The following is a 12,528-nucleotide window of genomic DNA, read 5'->3' on the forward strand; positions in this document are numbered from 1 at the left end:
TGTCTTTCTCTGACTGACTTATTTCACTTAGCATAATACTCATTAGCTCCGTCCATGTCATTGCAAATGGCAAGATGTCATTCTCTTTTACGGCTGAGTAATAATCCACTGTAACACACACACACACCACCTCCTCTTTACCCATTCATCTATGGATGGGTACTTGGGCTGCTTCCATAGCTTGGCTGTTATAAATAATACTGCTATAAACATTGGGTGCATGTATCCCTTTGGATAAGTGTTTTTGTATTCTTTGGGTAAATATCCAGTAGTGCAGTTGCTGGATCAAATGGTAGTTCTATTATTGACTTTTTGAGGAACCTCCCTACTGTTTTCCATGGTGGCTGCACCAATTGCCTTCCCACTAACTGTGCATGAGGGTTCCTTTATCTCCACATCCTTACCAATGCTTGTTTCTTGTGTTTTTTATTTTAGCCATTCTGACAGGATTGAGTTAGTATCTCATTATAGTTTTGATTTGCTTTTCCCTGATGATAAGTAATAATGAGCATCTTTCCATGCATGTGTTGGCCATCTGGATATCTTCTTTGGAGAAATATCTTTTCATGTCTTCTGCCCATTTTTGAACCAGCTTATTTGTTTTTTGGGTGTTGAGTTGTATACGTTCTTTATGTATTTTGGATACTATCCCTTTACCAACTATGTCCTTTGCAAATATCTTCTTCCAGTTAGTAGGTTGCCTAGTTTTATTGATTGTTTCCTTTGCTATGCAGAAAGAAACTTTTTATTTTGATGTAATAGCAATAGTTTATTTCTGCTTTTGTTTCCCTTGATCAGAAGACGTATCTAGAAAAATGTTGCTACGGCCGGTGTCAGAGAAGTTACTGCCTATGTTCTTATCTAGGATTTTGATGGTTCCTGGTCTCACATTTGGGAGTTGCTACAGTTTGGGGGCAAAAATGTCTTCTCCCAGAAACCTCAATTATTATTCTAAAGGCTTCAGCTGATCAGATGAGGCTCACATGTATTATTAAGAGCAGTGTCCTTTACTTAAATTCAGCTGATTGTAGATTTTATTTATTTATTTATTTATTTATTTGAGAGAAAGAGATAGTGAGAGAGTGCATGAGTAGGGAGGAGAGGGAGAAGCAGGCTCCCTGCTGAGCAAGGAGCCTATTGCAGGGCTTGATTCCAGAATCCTGGGATCATGACCTGAGCTGAAGGCAGACACCTAACTGACTAAGCCACCCAGGAGTCCCCTGATTTTAGATGTTAACCACATCTACAACCTACCTTCACAGCAACATCTAGATTCATGTTTGATTCCATAACTGGGTACTATGGCCTAATCAAGTTAACATACAAAATTGATCATCACAGTTTTGATAGATATTGATGAACTTATAATGAGCCCAGTTCTTTGGTGTTTCTATTTACAGAGGCAAGTTATAACTGTATTTTTACACCGGCACACAAAGATGGATAGAGAGAAAAACAACATATTCCTGCTCTGACAGATGAGAAGTTTGCATGATCAGAAGCAGAAGCTTCTCCAATCTGACCTCCTTGACTTCACGTCTGAGCACCACCATTAGCTGGCCCTGGAAAACTACTTTCTTGTATCCAAAAAAGAGTATAACAGTAGTATCACCTGTGACACAGGGCCCATTCTTTTTAGATATTCAAAACGTGTCAGTCTTTGTCAGTCCTAGCTCCCTGTGAAATGTGGAGATAGCAATTAGACTGAAAAGGCACAAACTCCCTTGAAGGTGAAGCCATAGCCCCTTGGTAGGCACATGAAACCGCGCCAGTGATGGCCATCAGTGGGAAGGCAGCCAGGTGGCTTTCTGCTTGTCACCAAAATGAGGCCAGGCTAAGAAGAGCATGGGAACGCAGTAGGTGATGGAGGAAAGCAAAGGCCCTAAATGCTTTCCATGCCTGATTTTTTTTTTCTCCAAAAGAAGAAAGCACTCACAAAATCAGTCAACAGTGAAAGATTCAGCCACTGGGCTCATAGACTTGATGCTAAAAAACGGTGTGCGGTTGTTTCCACCGCTTTGTTTAAAAGTTGCTTGCTTCTGTGATCGTTGCAATGCCCTGTAATTGCAGAAGACTTGAGGATGAAAGGTGAAATCAGGACCTTGCTATTCCAGATGCTCTCTCTGCCTCTCTGAGTGTACCTGCTACTGGGCTCCAGCCCCTTTCCTGACCTCCCCATCACAAAGTGACAGACCTTGGGGAGAAAGAGGGGACATTCTAAAACAAAAATAAACCTGTCATTTTTATAGTCAAAAGTGTCAGAGCTCAAACATCAATGTGATTCAGAAGAGTCAGTAATGTATTTTCTGTCTGTGTTTACTGACATTTAGTGCTTATTCCATATGAAAGTTATTTGCAAGGTATTCTTGCATTGCCATCTAATCAGTATTATTTCTTTGGCTTCAGAAATACCATTTCAACCTTCCTAGACCACACTCCATAAGCCACATCCATTCCTTATTTAAGACAGAGGTATTTATTTGGTTATACAACAGTCGCTTTCCACAGTACCTTCTCCTTTCCAACAAAGAGACACTTAGCTTTATTGTCTTTACACAGATAATTGCCATAATTGATTATTTTTCAAGTTATATGTGATTACTGCAAATGTATTGAGTATTGTACATATGAATTTTTTTATTTATAAGAATCTTAAATTTTTGGATGAAAACCCACTTGGGAGTGGAACTAGATTTTATGCAGTCTCTGCTAGTTATAAAGTGAGATGTTTGGTTTAATCAGGAGGAGGGACTATGCAGATTCATTTGCTATATTCTTTTTTGGGGGAAAACTTGCGTTTCTATACAGAATAAATTTGGAGGCAAGAAAATAGTCACCAGGTTATTATAATAATCCTTATTCATAGGTGAGAAGGCTGTGGAATAATACAAACTTCAATGAATATATAAGCATAATTTTAATTAATATATGCATTATTTGTGCATAGAAAGTGTCCAGATGTAAAATAACAGTTTCCACATATAACTAGATCTATATACATTATATAAAGGTGGCCAGATACAAAAACTATAGTTTATAGTCTGTATGAATGATAAACATTTTTATATATCACAGGTAGAAATATAGTGACAAAAATTCTGTTCATTGTGCAACTGAAAATAAACAAGGTCAACCTTAGCAAGATATATATAATATACATATACAAACAGGTCTATAAAAATTTCATGTTAGATATATATGAAAAGAACTCTAAGACATCACAGATGGACAAAAGACAAAACTGGAATGAATGAAAAACATTCCTTGCTGGGAAGACTTGATACTAGACAATTGTTAATTTTTTCTCAAATTATAACAGTCCAATAAAAATACCCTAAGGAAAAAGAGTTCACAAAATATTCTAAGATTTATGTAAAGATAGCATGAAAATATAACAAAGATATTTAAAAATAGGGTCACCTGAGTGGCTCAGTGGAGTAAGCAGCTACTTTCAGCTCAGGTCAAGATTCCAAGGTCCTGGGATGGAGTCCCGCATCAGGCTCCCTGCTCAGTTGGGATCCTGCTTCTCCCTCTGCCTGCCACTCCCTCTGCTTCTGCTCTCTCTCGCTCTCTCTCTGTCAAATAAATAAAAATCTTTTTTAAAAAGATAATTAAAAACAGTACACGAATAAATGGGATTTATAATTAGAGCTTCTAAAACATTAGACAATTAAAATAGAAAAAATACTGTTGCTGGTACAAGGACAAACCAGATGAAACAATGGAATTGAATGAAAAGCCCAGAAAGAGGTGTAGGTTTTTGGCAATATTTAGTAGATGATGAGAGTTAGCTTTTCAAATGTATGGAGAAAGTGTGAGTCGTTCAATACGTTTCTGGAGTGATTTTCAAACTGTTTAGGAAAAAATCAATATAAAATCTCTTTATACCTTATTCTAAAATGCAGTCTAATAAATACAGTTTTAAGTATAAAATATCTGAAATAGTTAAAGAGTATTATCTTAAACATTAACTTATTTGGAGTAGAGAAAGTCTGAATTTTTTAATATGATACCATAAGGTTAAATATTAGTAGATACAACACATATCCAGAAGTTTCCCTGTAAAAAGGGCAAATAAAAAAGGCCAGTTGTCAATAAGATGAAAAATGTAAAACATCATAATCAATAAAATGATAACCAAAACTTCAAACAGAATATTTTACTTAGCTGATTACAGTGTTTTTTTAATGACAGTTCTTATTTTGGTTAACAGCTATAGGAAAATTAACATAATGATCCATTGCTGGTGGGATTTTACTGTCAAAAATAGAAAGTGAGCCTGGTGGTGGGTATTAAGGAAGGCATGTATTGTGTGGAGCACTGGCTGTGATGCATCAACAAGGAATCATGGAACATTGAAAAAAAAACCATAAAATTTTAAAAATATATTAAAAAAAAAATAGAAAGTGTATAAAATTTTTCACAAAGACCCAACTTTTTGTAATTTATCCTAGAAAAGCAATTAGTGATCTATAAAAGAAAAAAAAGGATGCACAAAGAAGTTCTCTGCACCATTCTCTGTAACAATGAAAAGTGAAAACTTTGAAATGACTTCTGTCCCAAACAGGGGATTGTTTAATTAAATTATAGTATGGCTACAGAATTAAATGTGATTTACCCATTAAAATGATGCATTAGAAGATTATGAAATGTCATAGAAAAATGTCCATGTTTATCTTTATTTGAAAATGTTATAAGCCTTTCAATGCCAAAGGTCATAAAGTGGGGGCTAACAGACCAAATCTGTTTACACAGACATATTTTGCTTTCTTGTCAGTATTTTATCATGTTGACCCAAGATTTAAAAATTGGAAGGACACACGCGAAAATCCAGATTTCCGTTGTATGTTTACAATTCTGAGTATCTGAAAACTCTGTCCATGTTAGAATCCAGCTCATTCGGAGCTGAACCGCGGAGTAGCTGCAAGCTCCTCCCGTTCAGCTACTCCACTTCCCCACCCCTCTAAGCCTCCCAGCCATGTATCGCACTCTCCCGCTCACTCACACCCAGCCTGCTTCTCTGTTTCCATTCCCTGCCTGGCCCCAGTGAGACAATGGATTAATGTATACCGTATGATTTAAAACTTTTAATGTATGTATGTAGAAAGACAACAAAATTTCAATAGCCCTAAAAAGCCTCAGGTTTCTCCAACCATACTAGAAAATATTTGACAACAGGAAGCAAGTGAAGATTGTTCCCTTTTTTTAATCCCCTGAAGTTAGTTAGGAGGAAATTATCTGTTGAATGGTCAAGTAAATAGCCCCTTCAGGTCACCTATGAATGATTAAAAATCCTTTTTCTCTTAGTTTACTTTTCTAATGTTCTGACTTGAAAATCAGAAAGACAGTACACAGTAAATTTTATTTTCAACATCCAAGGGCAGAGGGAACTGTGCAAGCAGAGCAAAAATATATCATAAATAAATCTCATGTATTTTTGAAATGAAAAAGATAAACACACCGTTCTTAGTTGAGACTTCACACAGAAATCTCTGGCACGGAATTCTGCTCTGTAACACAGAACATAACGCAAGAGCCAGTTTATTCTTGTTTGATTTTGTAATTTTGTTTAGACTTCAGGCTTCCAATGAAAATTGTCGAAATACCCTTCCTTACCCTTTTGCAAACTGTGGCATGTCTCAAACACATCCGCTCCAGGAGCCTCATTTCATGTCTCTACCTCCTTGCAGGGATCCTTGGGCAGATATTATAGCGATGCTATAAAACCAGCATGCAAGTCACTGGACGACTATTTCTAGTCTGTCCACTAAACATGTCCAGGATAAAATCACTGGCACGGGGGTGTCAGCTAATTGAGGAATCAGACAGCCGGAGAGACCAGACTGGACGAAAAAACACCCTTATCCCAAGGACAAACCTTTGCTCTGACATTGGAGAGAATACACAAATGAACTTGCCAAGTAAATTGCTTTCCTGCTCTAATATATGATCTCTTGCTCCAGTGCTAAAGCCACTTTTTAATGAGTTGGTAGGTAAATATGGAGCTAGATTGAGAGAATTAGTTCATGCTTGTACGTTTTCAATTTTGAGAGTGAAATGAAAATACAGATAGCAATTTGAATCTAATTTTCAAGCTTGCATGGATGAAGGGTCACAGAGGGAAGCTGAGACGTACCAGGATATTGGGGGTGGGAGACGAAGGGATGGTGACAAAGAAAACCAGCTGACACAAAGCAGAAGCCTCTTCAGCAAGTACAGCAGAGCCCCAATCCTATAAAGTCAAGAGAGAAAGCAAGAGCGCCGTTTTCTCTGTAGGTATGCGCAGTTCAGTAGTTAGCAAAATATAGATCTAAGGCAGAAGTCAGTGACGATCATCTCTGACCTCTCAGTAGGCATCATATGGATCCTAAGAGAATTAAAGTAAAATTAGAATTCTCAAATGCTTTTAGAGCCCAGAGAAACGTTGGAGTCGAACGTCCTCTCTGCCACAAAGGACAAAAATCAAACTCAGGGAGGTTAAATACCAAATCCAGGATGAGAATGCAGGTATTTTGACATCCCAGACCCCTGCTGTTTTCATGAGTGTGCGCCAACAGTACGATCTGAAAGCAGAAAGATCCCTGTAAGAAATGGGCCTGGGGGGAGGCCGTGGTTGTTTGAGGTCCTGAGGAAGACACCATCTTGCATAAACATTTTTGAGATGAAACGGATTCAAAATAAAAGCCCCTCCCAGATGGCGCCCCCAAAGTTTTAAATTAAAAAAGAAAACACACACAGCAACTCTGGCAAAGAAAACAATTGGACCAGCTACTAGTGAGTTAAAAGAGAGCAAAATGGGTGGTTTGCAGGAAAGTAACCGGAGCAGGGATGTCTCAGATTCATTCTGCTGCTGCTAACCACACAGTGTCAAATCCTAAAATTACAGGAAAACACTCACACTCACTTCGATAAGTCAGTGATTTGGGGCTGAGGCTTATTTGACATGATCAGTTTGTTTAATTTAATCAAATTGTCCCATGAACTTTCTTTTATATTCATATCTCCCTTTTCCCATTTATTTGTTTTTCATCATATAGCTTAAAAATGTAAAGCATTTTGAATCACCATTAATAATATCATTTACTGTTCATCACCCTTCAAAAATGAATGTGTTCATAGTTAAACAAGAGCCATACAGAACTCTCTTTGCTCTCCATATTCACAGTGTGATGCACTTTGCTCTATATAACAGGATGTGTAGACAGAGCACCCAGTACTTGCTTGCCTTCCCAATATGTACAGCGCGCTCTCTGGCAAGTCAGGACCAGTTTCTGGGTAATGTCGTGAACAGGTAACAATGACTAGCATATTTATTTATTATAAACTTGTACAGAGTTGAGTAACAAATGGTGATTATTTGAATGTGAGATGTTGTGACTTCATGAAAATTGTTATCATATGGGAGAAGTAGAGGAAATCTTTGTAATTCCCATGAGCTTAAGAAATCCGAGAATATGTACTCTAAGTAACAGAAAGTCAAGTGGCAGTTCCAACAGACCTACTATACAATTAACAGTTTTACGAACTGTGAAGGTAATTCTCTTTCCACTTCTACTTCCAACCTAGCCAGAGCCTTTTCTCCAGCCTTTACCGATGTCAGAGTAAAAGCTGAGAAGCCCAGGCCAGCCTCGGTTTAAATCCTTTCACGAGTAGTATTTCATTTAATTCTTGAAATGAGTCCACTGAGCAGGTGTTGTCACTACATCAGCAACGAGAAAACTGACCCTTGGAAAATTTAGAAACTTACTGAAAATCTGGAGTGGGCTTGCATGCGTAGACTGGAGTCTGGGGGTTGTCAAAGGGAAGACCCTCAACTGATGTTTAGAAAATCAGGTCAAGCCAGGGCTGCATCCAGAGAGAGATGATTGAGACAATGAGGACAGTTGATTGCAAACTGAAACCCAGTTAAGGATCCTTGGCGATGAGATGACTCTAAATACCAGCTTGGTCCATGACATCAATAATTTGTTGCAGTGTCTGACTTTAAGAGTTCCTCACTGCCATGGGGTTCTGTTTCTAAGACTCCTGATGTCCTCTGCCGTACCTACCTTCCTCGGACTCAGTAGCTTAGCTTTAAAAAGTTTTCCTAAACACCCTGCTCTTTGATATCTCCCAAACGAATCAAGCCTACTTGTAGCCTCACCCTTTCCCTCCCCTTTGCAACACTAACTCTGGGCCATTGTCTCCCCATGCCCTCCAGATGCTCTTTTAGCTCTCACCTCCCCAATGGTCTTAAACCTTGAGACCCTCACTCGGCATGGTTTTCTTCTCTTCAGGTTGTCATCCCTATTTTTTGTAAGCAGTAAAACCAAAAATTTTCAAATCACCTCCCCCCCGCACTTCAGTTTACCCTTGGGTTACAAAATAGGTGTCTGTCTGTCCAGACATTATCTATCTCCCATTATCTATCTGAATGCTGAGCAGGCACGAAACTACACGGCATGATTTCTTATTCTTTGGCTTTTATTACCAAAGAATTTCCATTTTATTGAAAGTAATTAATAATTTTCTAACTCATTTAACTTCAGCATTTGGAAATACTGTTTGGGTCCTATAAATAAGAATGTGCAGTTCATAGTAAGGATAAAGGAGCTAGCTGTAGGTTGGGTATTTAAAAACTTGGGATTATAGGGTGCCTGGGTGGCTAGGTGGGTTAAGCCTCTGCCTTTAGCTCAGGTCATGATCTCAGTGTCCTGGGATCGAGCCCCACATCGGGCTCTCTGCTCAGTAGGGGGCCTGCTTCTCCCTCCCCCTCTGCCTGCCTCTCTGCCTACTTGTGATCTCCATCAAATAAATAAATAAAATCTTAAAAAAAAAAACTTGGAATTATATCGAAACAAATTAAACTTTATTCACATGGCTTCCAGGTGGAAATCTGAGGTTGTCCCAGGAATTGTTTCAAACATAGTGAAAGATCACCCCATCCTACTTCACAATCCCTGTCCCCACACCATGCCTCCTGATTTTGTCATTTCTGTGGTCTAGCTACTTTCTGCTGCTCCCCTTAGGGCGGGTTCACTGTGGTTTTTCTGCTTTATATACAGAGTCATTTTTTATTTTAATAACAATACCATAAGGAAAAAAAATGTAGCAAAGTGGGTCAGGCTGTCACCTTTCAGCTTTACAGTGGGCTTTGAAAGCAGCCAAACAAGGGAAGAGCCAGAGGCGGCTGCTCACAAGTTACATTCCTAAATGCAGACACAGAGCTGAGGATGTTTCAACATGAAGAACAGAGACGAGGCAGCTTACAAATGAGCCTGTTCTTAGAACACTTCGGCTAAGTGCTCCCATCTCGATGGCCACACATGAACCAGAGTGAAGACTAACTGGAAAGTGAATAGACCTCATATCTACGTTCAGGATGAGAATTGCCCTGGGGCACTTTGGAGAGGGCCTGCCTGCTTGGGAGGCTGTGGTGAGCCCTCTGATCCCCAAAAGACTGTCCATAGGGTAGGTCCGAATCACTTGTCCTGCTGTGTGAGGTCACGCCTAATGTCTGCATGACCCCTTGGGTTCTAAGATGATGAGACCATGTCTCTTGTCGGCGGAAGCGTATTTCCAGATAAAGGTTACATAGTTACCATATCATAAATAAAGTTGTCTTACTTCTAGCCAGTCATGGCAGAAAAGGAACATGACATTAGAGATTGGGAAATTGGCCTCTTCTGGAGGTTTCTCACACAACCCGCACCATGCCCTACGTTACACTCGCTGAAGATGGGATGATAAGGGGGAGATAGAGAGATTCAGGAGGCAAGGATTTGCATCAGGAGATTGGAGAAGTCCTGAGAAACAGGCATAGGTAAAGCCAGAAAAGGCCTGAAAACACTCACTTCAGAAAACTAGCTTGTGGCAGACTGAACACTCTATTTTGTTGCTCTTCTTGTTATAAGGTATTTACCTTCAGTTTTACCTTCATATAGCAGAACTACTAAGGTGAAATTTTTAAAAGTTTTTAAAGTTTTTTTTTTTAAGATTTTATTTATTTATTTGTCAGAGAGAGAGGAGCGAGAGTGAGCACAGGCAGACAGAGTGGCAGGCAGAGGCAGAGGGAGAAGCAGGCTCCCCGCCAAGCAAGGAGCCCGCTGTGGGACTCGATCCCACAATGCTGGGATCATGACCTGAGCTGAAGGCAGCTGCTTAACCAACCGAGCCACCCAGGCGTCCCTAAAAATAGTTGTTTTTAAACAGCACTCCGTGTAATACAGTAAATGTTAAGTCACAGATTAATTTTATGCATATCCACAGATCATATGACCATGTTGCTCTAAGCTTTCACAGTGTGACACAGAATGGGATTTTGCTGTTTTTATATTTATTAACAACAAATCAACCTTATAGTTTCATTATTTGTTCTTAATTTATGTAGGGGCAGAAATTTTTCCTAGTTCCTCAGGAGGATCATATTCTCCTCCAAAATAAACTGATCAGTTTCAACTAAAATATAAGTATAGAATTGCTAAATAATCTTTCATGGATCTTCAGCAAGAATTTTGTTTTTGAAATTTTGTATTTGAGCATAATTAATGCATGATGTTACATTTGTTTCAGGCACACAACCAAGTGATTCACAGGTTTTCTGCATTTTACTGTGCATGCCACGAGTACAGCTACCATCGCTCTGTCAGCATATAATACTGTAGAAGTAATTGACTGTCTTCCTTATGTACAGCAGGAATTTTAAACAAAAGGTTTGTCTTTGACCCTGTGACCTTTCAGTTGGGAACAGAATTAGTCACTAACCTTTAGACTGATGTTCCTTGAAGTTTAGATCAAAGATTCTTACCATCTTGGCATTAAAAATCAGGATACCATTGAATGATCACAGGATTTCCTGAGTGCTTAAGATGAATGGAAGCAAATAATAAAAGTAGCATGGAATGGACTCAAACAAAATTAAAAATTGCTTCAACTTCCTTATTTTGGGGGGAGAAATACAGAGTGCACACTTCATTCCTTTTTTTTCTTTCTTTCTTCTTTTTGTTATTGATGCTCTACTTGTTGGTTAAACCACATGTTAAAGGCACATGAGTGGTTCAGTCCGTTAAATGTCCGACTCTTGATTTAGGCTCAGGTCATGATCTCAGGGTCATGAGATGGAACCCCATATCAGGCTGCGTGCTGAGTGTGGTGTCTGCTTGAGATTCTCTCTGCCCCTTTCCCTTTGTCCCTCCCTACCTCACATGTGCTCTTTCTCTCAGAAAAAAAAAAAAAAACTGATTGTTAAATGATAATAAACTTAATAATTATGACTAATTAATAAGCACCTGCTTGGAGCCTTGTGTATTATGTATATTTTTTTAAAATTCTGAATGGTAAATTTTATTTTCCACCTCTCTTAGATGTGGAAAGGGAGTCAATAGGTTTAACTTCACCTAACTAGAAAGTTGCAGAGAGAGGTTTTGGTCTCAGGTTCAGCACCAGAGCTTTACCTACTGTATCCAGAGACCCATCCTCATTATCTGTGGATAACTCATACGAGAGAAAAGCTAGCCCACCCTTAAAACAGGGCAAAGAGGCCAGCCTTTCTGCTTGCATGTCTCTTAGAAGTATCCAGACTGGCAGGCCTTTGCTGCTGTCTTCCTCAAGAGGAAGTGATGTTCATGGAAGAATTTCCCCTAGACTTAGACCTTCTTAAGAACAGAGAGACATTCTTTCTTCCTTTCCTTCTTCAGTGTGTCATTATCCCTTCTTCATCAGCTAACACTCTTGGCACACAGTTGCACACACAGGTGAGGGAGTCCAGGGCAAATTCTCTCATCTATTTCCTTTCACTTTGAGTTGTTTGGGGGATTAATTAACCACAGAGTTCTACTCTAACATGTTCTTTTCAAGGTCCAGCTGTGTATCATCCTGTCCCGAGAAAACAAAAGCTAAAACTGCTTTGCTGATGTACTTGAAGGAAAAACATCCCATGTGGCAGATTTGTGCACAAGCCCCCCTCCATGCATAGCCTGTCTATCTGATGATCTCCCTTCTCGTGCATTGCTCAGGTATAGACATGGTACTTGAGTATTTCAATAATGTGAACTGCTTGAAGTTTAGCTATTTTTTTCTTAGATAACAAGATGGAGCATGTAAAGTGTGCCGGGGATATTTACTAGCCAAGGCACTATAATTGGAGAAGGGAAGTGTCACTGTCATGGCTCTTATACAGTCAACAGGGAGCCTGCCTCCTGGGGAAAGTGAAAGAACAGGGCTGGCAAATCCTCGCTTAGTCTGAATGAGAGCTCTGATTTTCCAAAGTGTTGAGAGAGTCAGAAGAGGTAGGGGAGTTGGGTGCTTAAATATTGAAATAGGGTTGAGCAGTGGTGCCTGGGGAGGGGAGGGGAGGGTGGAGGAAGAGAGGGCGAGGCTGCAGTAGTGATGTGCACTACCGACATTCAATATGGCGTGGTTCCCATGGCTACCACCAGGAGAGTGGTTTCCTTGCAAGCAGGTAGTGTTCTGAATTGCCACATAAAACTTGATTCTCTCTGACCAACTTGCTTGAACTCTAAATGAGGGCTTTAGATACAAAAATCTTTG

General features: G+C 39.4%; 1 protein-coding gene across 7 annotated transcripts in view; it reads left to right on the forward strand.

Moving 5' to 3' along the window:
* The window catches only part of CHRM2 (cholinergic receptor muscarinic 2), a 145,877-nt gene that overhangs the window by 117,023 nt on the left and 16,326 nt on the right, over positions 1–12,528 (forward strand). The window lies entirely within an intron of this gene.

This window comes from Lutra lutra, chromosome 11 (genome assembly GCF_902655055.1).
Source record: "Lutra lutra chromosome 11, mLutLut1.2, whole genome shotgun sequence".
Lineage (NCBI taxonomy): Eukaryota > Metazoa > Chordata > Mammalia > Carnivora > Mustelidae > Lutra > Lutra lutra.